The sequence below is a fragment of the Molossus molossus genome, unplaced genomic scaffold (assembly GCF_014108415.1).
Source record: "Molossus molossus isolate mMolMol1 unplaced genomic scaffold, mMolMol1.p scaffold_m16_p_17, whole genome shotgun sequence".
Taxonomy (NCBI): Eukaryota; Metazoa; Chordata; class Mammalia; order Chiroptera; family Molossidae; genus Molossus; species Molossus molossus.
In genome coordinates this window covers 27,627,139-27,646,519 of record NW_023425352.1, presented here as the reverse complement: position 1 = coordinate 27,646,519, position 19,381 = coordinate 27,627,139, and the positions used below count along the sequence as shown (strand labels likewise).

Genomic DNA, 19,381 nt, shown 5'->3' with positions numbered 1-19,381 from the left:
TTTCACTTTTTAAGGGGTGTCGTTGGTAGCGCAGACATTTTAAATTTTGATGATGTCCAATTTATCTACATTTTGCTTGGTTGCTTGTGTTTTTGGTGTCCTATCTAAGAAATCATTGCCAAATCCAGAGTCATGAAGATTTGCATTGGTGTTTTCTTCAAAGAATTTTGTAGTTTTAGCCATTACATTTAGGTATTTGATCTATTTTTGAGTAATTTTTGTGTATGGCATGAAGTAGGTGCCCAATTTTTTTTTTTTTTTTTGCATTCATCTTCAGATAGAGCAGGAGGGAGAGAGAAACGGTGAGAGAGAGAGAGAGAGAGAGAGAAACATGGTTGTGAGATGAGAGAGACACATTGACTGGTTGCCACCCACACGATCTCAACTGGGGCTGGGGACAAACTACAACTGAGGTATGTGCCCTTAGTGGGAACCGAACTCAGGACTCTCTGGTCCACGGGCCGATCCTCTAACTGCTGAGCCAAACCGGCCAGGGCATAGGAGCCCATTTTTATGTTAATATCCAGTTGTCCCAGCATCATCTGTTGAAAGACTATTCTTTTCCCTAGTGAATTGTCTTGGCACCCTTGCTGAAGATCAATTGACTGTAAATATGAGGCTTTATTTCTGGACTCTTGGTTCTCTTCCATACTCTATCTGTTCGTCCTGTGTCAGCTCCACTCTTGTCTTGATTATTGTAACTTTGTAGTGTTTTGAAATCAGGAAATGTGAGTCTTCCAACTTTATTCTTCTTTTCAAGATTGTTTTGGCTATTATGGGTCCCTTGAATTTCCATATGAATTTTAGGAGCAGCTTATCAATTTCTATCAAAAAGCCAGTGGGAATTTTCATTTTATTTTTGATGTACCCTCTGTAAAACATTGGCTTTTAAAATCCAAGTTGAGCCCGGCCGGAGTGGCTCAGTGGTTGAGCGTCCACCCATGCACTAAGAGGTTGCCGGTTTGATTTCTGGTCAGGGCACATGCCCAGGTTGTGGGCCTAATCCCCAGTGGGGGGCATGCAGGAGGCGGCCAATCGATGTTCTCTCTCATTGATGTTTCTAGCTCTCTCTCCTTCTCCCCTCCTTTCCCTCTAAAATCAATAAAGAAAAAAAAAATGTTTAAAAATAAATAAATAAATAAAATCCAAGTTGAGTCTCTGTTTTCATAGAGGAATTTAGGTCACATTTATTTTACTTGTCATTCTTGTTTCATTCTCTCTGGCATTGAATGTTTTCTCATATTATGCCATTTGCTATGTAGATTCTGGACTTTTGTTTGTTTACATATATATTTCTGCAAAGTTGTGGATAACAGACATCTTATTTTTCTTCTTATCTGTGGATATCTTAAATATTAAAAAAAATTCCTGAGCTTAAGTTTATCTTAATATCAAAGTAAAGAACACTAGTAACTTATGACTCTGTTATGAAAGATAAGCATTCAAGAGCTTTTGTTCCCTGGGTCTTCTTATTTTATTTAATCTGATATTATAAATTACAATATTGAAAATTTTACTAGTCATTTATTTCACAGGGTTTCTACTTTATATTTAGATGTTAATAATCAATTCACCACTCCATGAATGTAATTGACTTCAAAATAGTTCTTTTCTCACTATGCCTTTCTCTATTCTTGAAGTCTTTTTTTTTAAAAAAAAAAGTCTTATTCATTGCTTACATATTTATTTTATCTCTTTGTTTAAAAAGATTTTTAGTCTGGCTGGTGTGGCTCAGTGGCTGAGCATCGACCCATGCACCAAGAGGTTGCGGTTTGATTCCGGGTCAGGACACATGCCCAGGTTGTGGGCCAGATCCTCAGTGGGGGGCATGCAGGAGGTGGTCAGTTGATGTTCTCTCTCATTGATGTTTCTAGCTCTCTCTCCCTCTCACTTCCTCTCTCTCTTAAAATCAATGAAGGAAAAAAATTTTTTTTTTAGATATTATAATTGATTTTTAGAAAGAGAGGAAGGGAGAGGGAGAAATGTGGATCAGCAGCTTCCTGCTGGGGATCGAGCCCACAACCTGGGCATGGACCCTGACCAGGAATAGAATCAGCAAACTTCTGGTGCACAGGATGCACCCAACCAACTGAGCCACACTGGCCAGGGCCATTCTTGAAGTTTTAATTTTGGTTTCTTTCATAATGATCTGATAGGAATACTAAAGGAATTTTTTAGAAAGGGTATCAGTGTGTTAAGAGAGTGACAACTTGTCTAAATACAAAATCTTATCTTCGTCAAGTAATTGGAGATAGTCTTCCATTGTCTTGAGAAGTTTGATGCTGTAAAGAAGTTTAATGACAACTTGCTTTCAACCTGAATGTTTTTTCTGTTCTTTATTCCTGACGTTTATAATTTTCATGATAAGAAAATTCAGCATAGACTTCCTTTTATAAATTTTTCCTAGAATACGGTAAACCTGCTTGATTTCCAAATTCAGGACTTTTTTAGGAGCAAAAAAGATTTCTCTTGTTATAACTTTGATAAATATTTCTGCATTGTTTGTTTTTCTTCTTCAGGAACCTATTATTTGGATCTCTTATCTTTGAAAACAATCTTTCCTCCTTCCTTCCTTTTCTTCATTTATTTTTTTAAATCCTCACCCAAGGATATTTTTTCTTTCTTTTCAGACAGAGTGGGAGGGAGAGGAGGAGGTAGAGAGAGAAAGAGAGAGAGAGAGAGAGAGAGAGAGAGAGAGAGAGAGAGAAGGAGAGAGAGAGAAACATTGTTGTGAGAGAGACACATCAACTGGTTGCCTCCCAAATGACCCTGACCGGGGCTGGGGACTGAACAACAACCGAGGTACGTGCCCTTGACCAGAATCGAACCCATGACTCGTTGGTCTGTGGACCAGTGCTCTAACAGTTGAGCCAAACAGACTAGGGATCTTCATCTTTTTATCAGTTTTCTTTGTATTCTGAGAATATTTTCCTGAGATTGTACTCTACATCACATATTCAATTTTCCTTAATTATCTCCAGGATAAACTTTCATTCAGTTACAATGTTTTTGGTTTCTATGAAATCTTTTATCTTTATTTGCTCTGTTCTCACAGCAACATCCTCTTGTATCTAACTAAAAATTAAACAAAGAAAGATTTTCCATTCTTTTCTGCATCATATCTATTTTGGAGGAAAGCTTTCCTCTTTCCTTCTTTCTACTTTATTACAAAATTTATCTAAGCTAAAGCCTTATCCCTGAAAGAAAAGAGATTCCTTTTGTCTGTGTGTGCAAATGAATATGTGTATTTTCACCTTATTCTAAAAGGATTTAAGGAAGCATCAGGGCAGATCCATTGCCATCTAGTGTTAGAGAGGGTTGGAAGGCACGGTCCAACCTTGGCTCCCTCAGGTGCTCTTTGCATCCTGAAAGAATGCAACCACCAAATGCTAGGTTTCCCTTCTAAGTATGAGGAAACAATCTCCTAGGCAAAAAAAGCTCATTCATATCCAAGAAAGAAAACAAAAGTCCTGTCATATAGTCGTGTTTCAGTGTTTCAGAGGATAGAGAGCTGAGGACTGTCAGAATTCTGTCAATATTGTTGTCCAGAGACATAAAGATGTTCAGGAACGACCCAGCTCTGGGCCCATTTTTTTGCTTTTGACTTTTCCTCACTGAGAGCAAACTCTGTTGAACTGGGGAGTGAGCTCCTGTTTCATTTAGTGTTTTGCCTAAGTAATGCCTTTTGTTGGAGATCACTTGTAAAGTCTCTTTATACTCACGGTGGACACATGTAGCCAGTTCACAGAGGCAACAATCAATACCCAGACAAACAAAACAATAAAGACAAAACAACACACCTAGGGTTTCCCAAAGAGTTCCCATTCCACTCTGCTGCTCTTCTCCCATGGTGCCCTTTTGTTGTTCCCAAATTAATGGGTGTTGGAAGGGCCAACTAAGTCCTCTACTTACTTGACCCTGGTCATGCTGTCTTGTCTCAGAAGAGATGATACTGGCCATTAGTGCTATTTATTAATTCTAACACATTGTCATTTCATTTGGGAAAATAACCCATTTTCTTTTGGGTACAGATGTAGATTTTCACAAGAAAGTGGGAGGGTGTGGCACATAAAAGTATTTTCTTTTATGATATCATACTCAGAGGTCATAAGATTTGGCTTTGTGAGTCTGGTATTAGTCTAGGGAATGAACCAAGAAGTTAATGAGCAATGGGGGCAGGGGGATTAGTATTGGGTTCCTGAAATAGTTCAGTGAGAGATGATGGGGACCTAAGACATTAAAGGGGGGGACGGTGGGAGGAGCTGAATTTAGACAATATTTCCAAGGTAGAGTCTGAGGTAGAGGGCTAGGTGGTTTGTTGGGAGGGAAAGAAAGGAAGATGTCAAGACATCTTCAAGTTTAGATTTGGATGATTGGGTCAATAAATGTTTACATATAAGGCTGGGGAGGGGAGTAGTTTTGGCAGGGGAGAAGGGAGATAAGTTCATCTTAGCACATGCTAAATATGAATGATTATAAGACATCAAAGAAGAGATATTATGTTTGTTGCTAGAAATTTGGGTCTAGAGCTTAGAGAGGATTGGTGGAAATTGATAGATAATGGAAGTTGGAGTTGGAGCATGAAGTCAGTGGTTAAAAGTATGGGCATAGCCCTGGCTGATTTGGCTCAGTGGTTAGAGCGCCAGCCCGTGTACCAGAGAGTCCCGGGTTCAGTTGCCACTAAGGGCATGTACCTTGGTTGCGGTTTGTCCCGGGCCCTGGTTGGGGTCGTGTGGGCGGCAGCCACTCAATGTGTCTCTCTCACATCGATGTTTCTCTCTCTCTTCCTCCCTCTCTCCCTCCCGCTCTATCTAAAGATAAATCCTCAGATGAGGATTAAAAAAAAAAAAAAAAAAGGATGGGCATGAATAAATCCTGGAAAGTGTAGAGAATGAAAACAAAGAGAATGAAGAATGGGACCTAAGGAAACACCAGTATTAATAAAGGGATGGGAAGAGTGTGTGAGCATGTGTGTGTGTGTGTGTGTGTGTGTGTATGTTGGGGTGCAGGGAGGGGAGGGGGTAAACTAGGAGAGTGTGATATAAACTGGGAGCCAACTAAGGAGAATTTCATGAAGAGGAAGTGGTCAGCTGAGTCATATTTGTTCATGGGTCAAATCAGGTGAAACTGAGACTTGACATTGCATTTAGTACAGTGGAGGTTGATGGCGATCTTGATAGGAACACTTTTGGTGGAGTGCTGGGAGCAAAATTCCACTGGAGTTAATCCTATTGCTTCTCCTTTCCCCCTTTCTCATCCCCTCCTCCCTCCCTGAACTAAACAGAAATAAGTGACATCTGAAGAACACGACTGAGTGTGAGGGAGGCATGGTTCCTCAAAGAAAATTCAGAGTCATGTATAAGAAGGGGAAATGGACTCTTGGCAGACAGCCTATGTTCACTTCAGCTAGAAATACATGTACACTATAGCTTGTTTCTGTCCAGTGTATCCTTCTTATAGCCTCTACCATCAGCTATCTGTAAAGTGTTTTATGAATGGACACTTTTGTGGCAAGGTGTGTAACCTGCTGCTGAAAGACCATCCAGATAGCAAACATTTTCTATGGAGGAAAAGCCAGAGATATACATGTTTCCAGTATTAGTCAGGTACCATTACCCATTGGTCATTCCCTCATACGCCTGAAGCATTTCTGAGGTTTCTCTAACTTCACTTTAACCTTACTGGTTATTTATTTATTTTTTTTATTGATTTTTATTTTTATTTTATTTATTTATTTATTTTTTTATCCTCACCCGAGGACATTTTTCCATTTTTTGTTCAGGTAGAGTGGGAGGGAGAGAGAGGAACAGAGAGAGAGAGAGAAACATCGATGTGAAAGGGACACATCGAGTGGCTGCCACCCGCACGACCGACCCGGGCCGGGGACAAACTGCAACCAAGGTACGTGCCCTTAGCGGGAACCGAACCCGGGTCTCTCAGGACCTCAGGCCGACGCTCTAACTGCTGAGCCAAACCGGCCAGGGCTAACCTTACTGGTTATATATTTTCTCTCCAAAATCCTACTTCACAGTAGTACTTCTCTATAGGAAGGCCATCTTTTAGTGGACTCCAGTGGTTCACTTTGACTCACCCCAACCCTTCCAACCAGTCTGGCAGTGTGTGAGGTGGGAGGATGAAGACACTTTCCTCTACCCTTCTAGTTTCTTCCAGCTGGTCTATAACTAAATCAACATAAGACAGATTAACAAGAGAAAATAACCAAATTTAATTACATGCGAACATATGGGAACCACACATACATAAGAGAGAGACCAACCCCCACATACATGAGAGTGCAGAGACAGAGTTAAAATGAGGTACATATGGTATTTGAGCCAAGGATGAGGTGAGGCATGTCAGGGCTTTAGAGGGAAGATCATTCTCAGGACTGTACGAAGAGCAGATGTTCAGTAATTATGTTTGCCCTGCCCTATAGATAGGTCACAAAAAGTTATCTCTGGTAATAACTCTTGTCATGGGAAAGGCCCTAATTTAAATCCTTTAAGGGAGAGGTAGAATTTTCCCATGAGCCTGCAGGGTCTCCAATGACTTTAGCTCAAAATAATTTACATGCCAAATGGCACATCTTGAGGAGGCCTGTTCTGAGCTCCTTCAGCAGAAGCACAGCAGGGCCTTCCCATTAGAACAGGTCGTACTGATAGCTCTTCCATAACTGAGAAACTTTTTAAAGGCAATGGCAATTTGGCTGATTCTTAACCTATAAATCCTTCCCCAATTTTATAAATGTATTTCTTAGGCTTAACCATTTGAAATGGACAGTTTTGTAGGTCAAACACTATCAAGTATTGGAAATACCTTATGTCATCCTTATATGTAAAATGATCCTAGATATAAAAAATATGCTATAGATAATATCCCAGTTTATCCTCAAGATAAATTCTGGAAGGCCTGCCATGATTACTAAGCATCCAAATCAGGGCTGTATTTCTCACATAACAAAAGGCAACATTTTTAATTTAAAAATTGTTGTTGAAAATATGAGGGAAATTAATATTCCCAAAGTATTGGCTAGGTTGCAATGAGTAAACTTTCCTAGAGGGAAATTTGGCTATAATTATTTTAAGCCTTAAAAATGTCCATACTCTGATCCAGAACATCTACTATGAGAACTTACCCTATGTAAAGCAGCCTGGGTGTGTGTATAGATATACCCACAGGATGTTTATTATTATTATTTGTTGTTTTTTTAAATCCTCACCCAAGGTTATTTTTCCATTTATCTTCAGATAGAGTGTGAGGTGGGGGGGAGAGAAACATTGATGTGAGAGAGACACATTGATTGGTTGCCTCCTGCACAACCCTAATCAGGGCTGGGGACCGAACTGCAACTGAGGTATGTGCCCTTAACTGGAATTGAACCTGTGACTCTTTGGTCTGCGGGCCAATGCTCCAACCACTGAGCCAAACCAACCAGGGTAGCACAGGATATTTATTAGAGCATTGTTTATATAGTGAACAATTGGAAATTGTGAACAATTGAAAATAATCTAAAGTAATATATATCCATACATGAAACAATGACCAAATTTTTAAAAAGAATTTCCAAGAACAAGACAAATAAGCATTGTTAAGAGAAAAACAAGTTATAAAATTGAACAACCAAGACCCATTTAGTAAAAAAAAAAAAAAAAAAAAATTAATAAATGCAATCTTAAATATGCACAGGAGGAAGACTAGCAAGATATACAGTGAAATACTAAAAAGATTTTATGGATGATCAAAAGAGAGTACATTTTATGTTTCATCTTTTATGCTTTAATGTATTTTCCAAATTTTTAATAGTAAGCATATAATAGTTTTGCAATCATAAACAACAATTAATTTTATTTAGAAAATGCTGTCATGGAAAAATTTTAACGTTAAATGAAAACTGACTAGTAAAAATTAAGCATGTATAAAAGAACTATGTGATGCTGTCTCTCTTGGCCTGCTGGAGGTTGGCGCAATGCAATGAACTACAGACACTGCTTGGAGTGAGGGGGGGCATCGCAAAGGAGCAAATGCTCCAGATCTCTGGATGTAGTCAAATTCATTTGCAAAGTGTCTCCTCAGGTTACATGGTGTTTTAGGTAATTATTTTCTTGAGATGGCATCTCTGTTGACCATACAGCCAAGCCTAGTATAATACCTTTCTCTGGCCTTTTCTCAGCTGACAAACATCAAAGGAGATACAAAAAAACAAACTCATTCTCGCCTGGGCTTTCCGCCCATTGTCTCTTTCGGGGAGGCTTTCCAACCCTTTGACATGCAACTGTTATCTATTCACACATATACAATACACTCAGTTCAGACAGGGTGGTGTTTCGACCCTCCGCCACACCTATCCACACAGCATACTTTGATCCTTGGCTGACTAGGTCACGAGAATGCGTATCTCAAGATTACATTTTATTCATCCACAAAAGCTCCAACTCTACAATGTGAAACAGTAAATTGCCTGTTGACCTTATTTTTAATTTTCAAGTAAAATGTGGGTGTTAATTCCCACAAATCTACAAATATAAGATATCTCCTTGCTCTCTGAGAGCCAGTGCTGTCATAGAATATCTAAACATGAGATATAAATAGCCCAGAAAAAAAGAAATTCCAACAAAAAAGGAAACACACCTGAATTAGAAATAACAAATGCTGGTGAAAATAAGAATGAAACTGGAATGAAGAGATTATCTTGCATTAAACAAAGAACATGTATTTACCAAAAACCATTAAACTCTTAGAATGTCAACTTAGTAAAACTGGCAACAATTCTCCTGGGTCTGCCTGGTACATGAAGTTGCCCAGCAATGGCAATAGCTCCACTAGGGGCTGTGAAATCAAACAGTCTCAAAGTAGAACAGACCTTGATAGTTACCTAGTTTAGTGGCTCCTGGATGTTTTAAATTGACGTACTGGCAGAATTTTTCTTTCTTTCTTCTTCTTCTTCTTTTTTTTTTTTTAAAAAAAAAAAAGCCCTGGCCAGTTTGGCTCAGCAGTTAGAGTGTTGGCCTGTGAACCAGTGAGTCACAGGTTCAATTCTGATCAAGGGCATGTACTTCGGTAGCTGTTCGTCCCGGCCCTGGTCGGGGTTATTCGAGAGGCAACCAGTCGATGTGGCCCTCTCACGTCAATATTTCTTTCTTTCTTTCTCCCTCTCTCTCTGAAGATAAATAGAAAAATATCCTTGGGTGAGGATTAAAACAAATCAGTATTAATTTTTACCAAAGTGATACATGCATATATAGAGTGGGGCAAAAGTAGGTTTACAGTTGTGAGTACACAAAACACAGTTTATTCTTGTATTATTCTTTTGTAATTATTGTATTATTTTCCTTACAAAGAACTGTAAACCTACTTTTGCCCCACTCTAATTAAAAATCAAGTTTAGTAAGTCATAATAAAGAACTGCCTTCACCTGTCTCATCACTTTCTGTCTTATGTCTACACTTAAGTCCCATTCTCTAGAGTAGCAACTGTTTATTTTTTATTTTTTTCTGAGAAGAAACTTGTGCTTTTTTTCTATTTTATTGTTGACAGTATTACAGATGTCTCCCATTTTCTCCCTTTTTGTTCTCCTCCACCCAATCTCCACCCTTTTAATATTTTTAGAATTACTTTTGGTATTTGTGCTGTGCTGCTAATTTAGATTTTACTTGCTGCTTTCAGATTGTGGTAGCTGAGTACTTTGGTTTCTTACATCCCCCCAGGGGTTGGCCTCTCCACACCATCCCTATGTAGTGATATCACAATTTTTAGTTAAATCGATATCCAGTGTTAACCTTAGCACGTCTAGGTAGGTATTGTTTGTGCCTTAGATTTCCTTTCCAGTATGACTTTTTATTTTTACTGGCATTATTAATAAGGCCTCATTTCTGCATCTGCTTAATTTTCCATGTCTCTATTAGTCATGCTTTTTTTTGCAAATACTTCAATATAATTTCTTACCTAGTCAGTAATCTTTTCTTTTTTATCCTTTTTCCTTTCTTGTTTATTCTTTTTTAAAACCTCTTTTCTAGCCCTGGCCGGTTTGGTTCAGCGATTAGAGCGTCAGCCTGAGGTCCACAGAGACCCGGGTTCGGTTCCCGCTAAGGGCATGTACCTTGCCTGCAGTTTGTCCCCGGCTGTGGTTGGGTCGTGTGGGTGGCGGCCACTCGATGTGTCCCTTTCACATCAATGTTTCTCTCTCTTCCTGTCTCTCCTTCCTGCTCTGAGTAAAAAATGGAAAAATGTCCTCGGGTGAGGATGGAAAAAAACAACAACAATAAAAACAAAACAAACCTCTTTTCTAAATCTGTTGTCCTGTTCTGATTGCTTTCCTGGTCTGCTGTATAGTTGTCTTCCTGGGCTTCCCTTGATCTTTTTTCTGTGTTGATTCTCCATTTGTATAACATCTCTTCCTCTTTCTAGGTTCACTACCTCATTTGGGTGGAACACATCCTGTAGTAACTTCCTGAGAAAAGGTGCACTAGAATAAAAATGAATAAGCCTTTGTGTCTCTTAGAACTTTAAAGTACAATGCTATTCTTAGTCCCAGTTATTTTTTGTCACTTGTTTCTCCCACCGTACCCTGTTTCCAGGAAGCATTTAGAATTATTTTCTTTATTCCTTATGTACTAAAAATTTATGGTGATGTACTTTGGTGTGTGTTTATTTTCATCTGTTGTGTTTAGTATTCAGTTTCTTCCATGTGGCAACTCAGATCTTTCAGTTCTGAGAAATTTTCGCATATGGTTTCTTTGATAATTTCCTTCCCCCCATTTTCTCTGTTTTCTCTTTCGGGAAGGCCTATTAGTCAAATTTTTTTCCCTCTTGTGTTGAAATTTTAACTTATTTTGTTTTCTCTCCGTACTCTTTGACAGTTGGTTCTACCTTCTAGGTTATTTCCTCAACTTAATCTTTCAATTCATTTGTTAAAATTTATTTCCGATATTATAGTTTAAATTTATAAACACTTGTTTTAATTTTCTGACGGTTTCTTTAAACAAAACTATAGACCTCTCTTGGTCTCATAGAAGCAATATGTTCTCATCTTTCTGAGAGTAATAATTGAAGTTTTCTTTTCTGTTTCCTCTGTTTCATTGTTGTTGTTTTCATCTCTGTCTTTCATGTTGAGGATTTTTTCACATATTATGATCTTCACACAATTCTGCCAGGTCAACATTATTATTTTCCTCATTTTATAGTTAATGGGTTTAGAGAATATGTCATTGCTTCATTTTTCTTACCATGGATGCCTGAAAAAGTTATCAGGTACCAGTCAAATCCATAGTCCAGCTTCTGACCAAGTTGGATTCTCTATTGAATCTTTACTTCCCATAACCCCCAGAGACAGTTGTCTTACTACATTAGACAATTCTGTTAAAAAGATCTGATCTTTTTAATGTTTAATTGAATTATTTCTCCTTCTCTACATCTTCTCCCTGCCATCCTACTAGTTCTGCCCTCTGGGCCATAGAGACTGACCAAATCTAAATCCCCTTCCATACGACAGTCCCTCAGATGTTTGAAAGGACATTGTCACTACTCTCCCATGTCTGCCATTCCCCAGCCGAGGAGGCCTAGGCTCCCCTACTGTATTTCACTCCTTTGTCAGGCTCTACTTATTTAACATTTTGGAATGCTTAGAATCGGCTCCTGGCTGTCAAGGACTCATTTCAAGTGTGGTGTCTATAACCTAGAACAGAGACCAGGTGTGCTTTGAAGACTGAGCCTAGAATGGGATGCTGTCATTTTATTAATGGGTCCTGCGATTGATTTAGTTTTAACCTGGGAAGTTTCATGTGCACTAACATCTTTCCTAATAGGTGGTAGTTTTGATAAATTTCTCACAAATTTTAATTTCTAGGACTGTGGACTGCTTAATTCTACTTATTTCTTTTTTTAATTAGGGTTACAGATATGTTGTCTTTGTTGGTTACTGCTTTTACTTTTAATCTTCTTTTCAAGACCAATTGCAGTTGACCTTGGATAGTAACCCCAAACAGAGGCTTGAAGGGGATATTGAAAAGTGGAATGATCTTGTTAATATAATGTGTATAAATAAAAACATACCATATGCATATTTGAAAAGGAAAATACAACATAAATAGGGGTTTTCTAGGCACCATATTAAGTACTTTGTACACATTACCTCATTTGACCTTTACAACAATCTTATGAGCTGTGAAATACTGTTATTTCCATGTTAGAGGTGAGGACGTGAGGCCAATGCCATATAACTAGGAGGGCCAAAGGTGTGATGCAGACTTAGAAATGCCAGACTCGAGGCTTATAGAAATGAAGCTCACACATTACATTTTGTGCTAATTATACCTGATACTGTTGAATGTAATTATCTTATACAGCTGAGCCTTGAACAACACGGGAAGTATGGGCACTGACCACCCACAAAGTAAAAAATCCACGTGTAACTTAATCTGTCCCTTGATATCTGTGAAGGATTGGTTCCAGGACCTGCTGTGGATACAAAAATCTGAGGATGCTTAAGTCCCTTATATAAAATGGCACAGAACAATGCATACATTTGATCTACTGAGGTGGTCTGCATCTTTCTCTTTTCTTTTTTTTTATCCTCGCCCGAGGACATTTTTCGATATTTTGTTCAGATAGAGTGGGAGGGAGAAAGAGAGAGAGAGAAACATCAACGTGAATGGGACACATCAAGTGGCTGCCACCCACACGACCCAACCAGGCCCGGGGACAAACTGCAACCGAGGTACGCGCCCTTAGCGGGAACCGAACCTGGGTCTCTGCGGACCGCAGGCCTATGCTCCAACCACTGAGCAAAATCGGCCAGGGCTCTTTCTCTTTTCTTTAACAGCATACCAGACATACAGACTTTCACTTGCTAGGTCAAGATGATGACATTGACATTCTGAATACTAATTTTTATGATTCTTTAAGAGCAAGGATTAGGTCATGTTCATATTTACATATCTAGTACCAAGCACACTCCAGGCAACCTGCAATTCAAATCAGTGCAAGCATGAATATACGAATGAGTATGGAATGAATGAATGAATGAATGAATGAATGAATGAATGAAATTATGACAGCAATGACTATTAAAATTTTTAAGTCTATTAAAGTTATTAGACCTATTTGCCCCTACACTAAATCCTCAATAGACTGCTTTATGAGCTCATATATCTGCTCTTTGTAATTTTTTCCTTCCTCACTGTCAGTATTCTAAATGGAACATGTATAGACGTGAGATGTACCTGAAGCTCTTTGAAGATGGGAGAGAGTAAAAGGAAGTTGCCCTGGGTAGATCATCATGGCCCAAGGAGAGGAATAAACTCATGTTTGATCCAGGCCATGGCTATATTCAAGAGCTTTGATCTGAGGTGTGGGTGCAGCTGCAGGGGCATCTGGGGACTACATTACTGGTCTCTGGCCAAGTCACTGGACAGGGAGGTTTGTCTGAATGAGCACCAGGAAGATACTGGAAACAGACCAGATCCTACATGAAAGGAGTGGACTGAAACCAGTAGAGGGAGTCAGCCCCCTACCAATTTGGTCAACATTTGCAGTGGGGCTCTAGAGCTAGGGTGGAAATGAAATGAGGACCAGGACCTGGGTAGCCAGACAGACCATTACACACTCTGGGATGGATTTAGCTAAGAAGGTTTGCCCAGATTCTCCCAAAGGGTGGGTTAAATTCCTTCCAGGACACTTGCCCCCAGGCGTGGAAGCAGTCAGGGGTTTTCACCCACCAGGGTGAAGAAGTTTCTAATATACCCTAGAGATGAGGTGGAGTTGATGCTCAGGAGACAAATCTATATGTCTTTACCAGGGCAGGGCAAAGCTGGACAGGGGCAAAAAGAGAAGGACAAATTGCTGATGGAAGTTCTGTGAGCAGGAACTTCCTTCTCTTTCGACCTTCCCCCTCCAGTTTGTTGATGTCTGTCGGAATGCACTGCTCTGGACTGGAGAGAAGACTGCAGAGATGGTGCTGGGAAGGCACTGAGCTGCAGGGCTCCATAAAGGATGTTCGTTGTGCCAGGCCCTGTGCTAACTGCTAGGCTTTTACTACTTCACTTACTCCTAAAATAACCCTTTAAGCATTTTCATCACCCCAAAAAGTTTCCTCATGATTCAGTACATATTTATTTATTTATTTTTGGTTGATTTATTGAATGAAAAACCGAAAATCACTTTATGGTTGGCACATTTTCTTGCTGCATCACATTGGAAGTGAAATTTTGACAAACTGGGTGGGTGGGTGAGCATGTCCAGAATGGGGAAAGATCCAGCGAGCATGGCAAATAAGAAACATGTGTCAAAGGACATGACAAGAATGTGACTGCTACTAAAATGATAGTTCCAAGAAAAAATGGGAAACTTGCTCCTAGTTGATCAGGATTAGTTTAGCCAAAGTATTTTAAATACTATCCAATATTGGAGGAGGAGTTATTATAGGGTCATTTGGGGAAGTACAGTCATGAACAGGAAGGATGTGAAAGAGGAAGAGAGAGACCATTCTGTTTTCCCTGTTGCCTTAGTGACTCTATGCTGCATTAGTTCATCTCAGTTCTTCCTGTTTTTCTTTGCCACCGTCTTGTCATGACTTTTTTTTTTTTAAGTTATTTATTTATTTATTTACTTCAGAGAGAGAGAGAGAGAGATTTGTTGCTTGACTTATTTATGCATTCATTGGTTGGTTCTTGTATGTGCCCTGGCTAGGGATAGAACCTGAAACCTTGGAGTATTGGGACGATGCTCTAACCAACTGAGCCACCCGGCCAGGCAGTCTTGCTGTTATTTTATCTATTTCTGAATCAATTCTCTAAAAGCTCTAAGGCTGCTTTTTAAATTCCCGATCCTCTGTATCACAAATCCTATTGGTTTCAGGATTCTTGGTGATAGTGGGGATGGTGAGGTGAAGACATAGAGAACATTTAGATAAAAAGATGTGGGGCTGGAAGTGGAAGCCTTGGTTGAATTGCACACCCACCCACGTACAAGTTGGACAGGTTCCTTTGCTCTTTAACCTCAGCTTTCACATACCTGCAAGATGGGATAGCATAATGTGTGCATGTGTATATATTTACCCTCTGTTGTCCTGAGGAGTTTCTGAGTATCAGAAAAGAGAGTGGACATAAATGTATTTGCAAACTATTGTTGAGACTATCAAAATGTGAAGTTTTATGAGCATCACTGTTGCTATTGTAACACTGCCATTTGCTAGCCCCTGTTTAATTTGGAAGCTCCCTAATCCACAGTGATTTGTGTCGTGGGGTCATTACTGTGTTGGAGCCTTAAATGGAGACTTTATCCAGGATTTCCAAAAGGTCATCCAACTCAGAGTCACATGAGAACAGAAAGCAAATCTTGTTTGTTGGTTTCAAGTACTGTGAACTTCAAATGGAGGTTTCTGGGGATCCTTGGCTGGCACGTCAAGGGGGCATTCCAAAGGAAAAAGGCTAAATCTTGCCTAGACCTCAGAGCAAATGTGTACTCTTCTCTTTGCTACTCCCTTTCTATAAAAAGAAAATCAAATTCTACTGTTAGGGTGCATTTGAGCCTATGTGTATCAGCTTGTATTTTTCTAAAGCCTTCCTTTGCTTGTTGCAGTTTAAAGTTATAATAATCTAACATTATCTTTTCTTTTGGGACTTTTGCAGTATTCCTAGAAATTTTGCCCAAGTAGTATTACACCTTCTCTATTTCACAAGTATGCATAAGAAAACCAATATCCATTTATATTCTTCCTGGCATTTTGATGGCAGGAAAAATATCTGAGCTTATTTTTAGGGTAAGCCACATAGCAGAAAGAATAACAAATATTTGTGGTTGCCTTGGGAACTCAGCTTCTAGATAATACTGATTATGGAAAGGAGGGACAAATTCGGAGATAAAACAGTTTTGTGACTAAGTAATAGAATAACAGGAGACCCTGCAAAGAAGGGCAGAAAGAGGTAGATCTGTGTAAAATACAAGTCCCTAGTCAAATGTTTTCTTTTTGTCTGTTTTTGATTACTCTATCCTGCCTTCCTGAGGGAGGAATGTGATGGGATGCTTTATATAACCAAGTGATTTTCTTGTTCAGCTTTTTTGTTGTTGTTGTGGTTATAGTAAAGATCAGGGTAGCAATTTGATAATTTGCCAAATTATCCACAAGATAGAAGGTATCAAAGGGAGGAGACCCTGAAGCCAGGAAATCCAGCTTTTTGTATTCTTGGATCTTTCTTGGGATAGCCCATCACATGTGACATCTAGAGATATAGCACCAGCTGCTCAGGAATACAAGTTCCTTAGAGTACATAGACTTTATGGGAGCATTAAATATATCTTTGTGACTTGCTGCTAGCATTTCCAGCAGACTCCCACCAGCGGCTCTTTGCTCTGGTTAACTTCAGAGATGTGGAGACTCCTATGAGCTCTGATGTTTTGTGTAGAGATTAGGGCTAACTAACTGCAGGGTTCAGAGGCCTGGAAAAGATTCTGGCTTTGTTCCCCAGCCACCCTAAGACTTGGTGAACTTGGAAAGTGGAAGTTCTAGAGGTCCATACTTTTATGGCCTTCTAAATTGCACCCTGCATCTGACTTGCAGTTCCCCCAGGAAACATTTTGATGTGCACACTCAGGTCCTGTTGGAAAGCAGGCCTCTGTGCTCCTTCTTCTGGAGCTGGCAGACAGTGAAGAAGGAGGGGAGGGCGTTGCTTGGGGGAGGAAGTAAAGCTGGAGGCTGGAGCTGTTGGTAGGATTCAAGCATCAAGGTCTGTAAGGCTCCAAGGCTCTCGCCACTTCATTCCACCAGGTCAAGATCTGATGGGGTGTGCTGCAGGGAGTTTAAGCCTAAGAGACTGTATATGTGTAAGGCACAGATGACAAAGACTGGGTTTGGTTACCTGAGGTGATAGGGGTTGACAGGCCCACATGGAAAAATCAGGAAAAACAGGTAACAGGCTCTACTGCTGCAATATCAGCCGGAGTGGGAGCCCCTTTGATGAGGGCGTAGTGCCAGATCACATGACTAGACAGCCACTGTGGAAATCACCGATCTGAGCACTCTTTTATTGTGAAAACTCAGCTCTTCTCCGACTCTGTACTCTGTCTGCTTCTCCTGCTGCAATGGCCGGACAATTCCCCTCTATCATCACAGACTGCATTCAAGAGGGTCTCTTGACTTCCCAGAAAAAGGAGGTACAGCAGAATGTTCAAGCATTTGGTTGCCAATCTTTAAATCCTAGTTCTGCCTCTTACTAGTTGTACAACTGCAGGCAGGTAACTTCTCTGAGCATCAGTTTTCCTACCTCTACAGTGGGATTCATACTAGTATGTAGTGTACGGCTTTGTTGTGAGGATTAAATGTGGTAAGGCAAGCTCAGCCCAGGCGCTGGTTTAAGCAGCAGTTGCTAGAACAATGTATTGTAGCCAAGATGATAAGGTCATAGGACACGACGTTCTGCCACAAAACCCAACCTAGCAATTTATGGGGTAGAAATCACCTGTAGCAACTTTTCTCAGAAGATGGTTATGTGAACTGGCCACACTGGCTGAAGGAAGTGGGCAGCAAACTAGGTGGGGGGTGGGGGAAGTAGAAGAGAGAAGAGTTAAATGAGTGTCAGTTAATTAAGAGCATAAACTTCCCAGAGTCAGACAGGTTTGTGTTCAAATTCCAGCTCTATACTTTCTATGTGACTCAACTTTCTGAGCCTTGGTTTCCTCAAGTGCAAATGGGTTAATGATCTCTACAGTGTTGTGAGGATTCCATGAATAATGCATGTAAAGTGCTTAGCACAGTGCCTGGTACCCAGCAAGCACACAACAGACGAGGAGGAGGACTGTGAGGACGAAGGAGTTTTCTGGTCTAGTCTTGGGATGCTGCTCTTCTCATGAGGAGTCGGGAGGGAGACAGGGTGGGGAGTTGGTGAACCGGGTGCTGGTGAATTAGATATGTTGCCTAGGGCCTCATTTCTGAGCCTTTCTGCTACCTCCTGAGTCTGTGTCCTCCTGCCCTGTTACCCTGAAGCCCTTTGCTCCCCAACCATCCCAAGGAGTGGTTTGCCCCTCCCCTTCCTATACTGCCTCCAAACTCCTGTTCTCTCTGTGTAGCTTTGTCACAGCCAGGTTTGGGGAATACAGTCCATCTCAACAATTCACTCTAAGGTTGGACCACACAACTCCTTTTCACTTTTAAGGCCATCAGAGGTATTTCTTTTTTAACTCCCCCAAATTGGAAATTAGTAGAGTGAGAAGCAATGGAGGATACAGGTTACTTGAGCCCAAGGACTTCCCGATTGCCCTGAAAGGAGCCTTGCAAGGCAAGCCTGGAGGAAGGGGCAGGATCAGCGGGAGAGGAAGAAGGTGTGGGTTTCTCCTGCCTCCCTATTTCATCCCCCATCCTTGCCTCAGAATGTGAACCCTGATTCTAGAATTTGAGGCTAATGTTGTTCCCCAAGGTAGAGGGCAACTCAGGGCCAGTAACCACCAAGCCAAGCTTAGTCCTAGATTCTGGCTCCCCAATACCCACCATCCGCAGCAAAAGCTGGCAAATGCTGAGGTGACGGGAATCTTCTCATCCACCCTAGACTTTCCTATCATGAAAAAAAAGAGGAACCCTGGAAATCTGGGAAATTTAAAAATTTTCAACACCATTTACAGATATAAAAAACTTCTGATTACTTGGATATTATACATTTGCTTACTTGATTTTATATATTGGTTACAAATGAAGTTATGGCCATGATCACTGAATTTATAGTTCATATGGCAGCTTCATATATGTTATTCAATTTAATTTAATAATACTCTTAACAACCCTGTTAAGTAGGCATTACCATTCATCCTTATTTAACGGTTCAGGAAACAAAGGCTGAGAATGTGACTTACTCAAGATCCCAACTCTAGTAAGCTCAAGCTTTTGTTTTGCTTTGGTTTTTCCATTTAGGTGCATCATCTAATCTGAAGCATAATAAACTATTAATTTTCAGGAAAATAACTGAGAGAGAAAATAGGAAAGTAAATCTGTGATTCATTGATACAACTTTTAGGGGAAATTTGATCAGTTTAGTATTTCAAGCTTTATTTTGACCATCTTCATTTTTTTCAAATTAAATAAATAGTTGAACCTATTGAAATTGATATGCTGCTTCTACCCTACACAAACAGGAAGCTCTACCTGTAACAAAGGCTTAGAAAGATGGACCTCTTAACTGATCAAGGGCAATGAAGTCTATTTCTTATTCAAAGACATAGATGTTTCAGGAAAGGGAGGGAATAGTAAAGATATTGTTTGTCTGTATAAATATACAGAAGCATACGACTGGCAGCTCCATGTAGGGCTTTATGTAATAATACAAAGAAGGGAGAGTGAAAAGGACATTGTTGTATAAGATATAAGTCAAGTGGAGGCTTTGTGTGAAGTGTTTCTATTACA

At 40.0% G+C, this 19,381-nt stretch overlaps 1 protein-coding gene and 1 long non-coding RNA gene across 3 annotated transcripts in view; one reads left to right on the top strand and one right to left on the bottom strand.

Annotated features, from left to right (window-relative positions):
• Positions 1-10,457, bottom strand: part of LOC118632451 — a 42,563-nt gene extending 32,106 nt beyond the window's left edge. The window contains exon 1 of one of the 2 annotated variants that reach the window (XR_004960030.1): positions 10,276-10,457. This is a non-coding gene — a long non-coding RNA (uncharacterized LOC118632451). Of the gene's footprint in view, positions 1-8,872; positions 9,002-10,275 lie in introns of those variants that run through there. The other variant, XR_004960031.1, reaches the window with a different exon arrangement.
• The window catches only part of ENTPD1 (ectonucleoside triphosphate diphosphohydrolase 1), a 93,146-nt gene that overhangs the window by 9,347 nt on the left and 64,418 nt on the right, over positions 1-19,381 (top strand). The gene's annotated exons all lie outside the window — the stretch shown is intronic.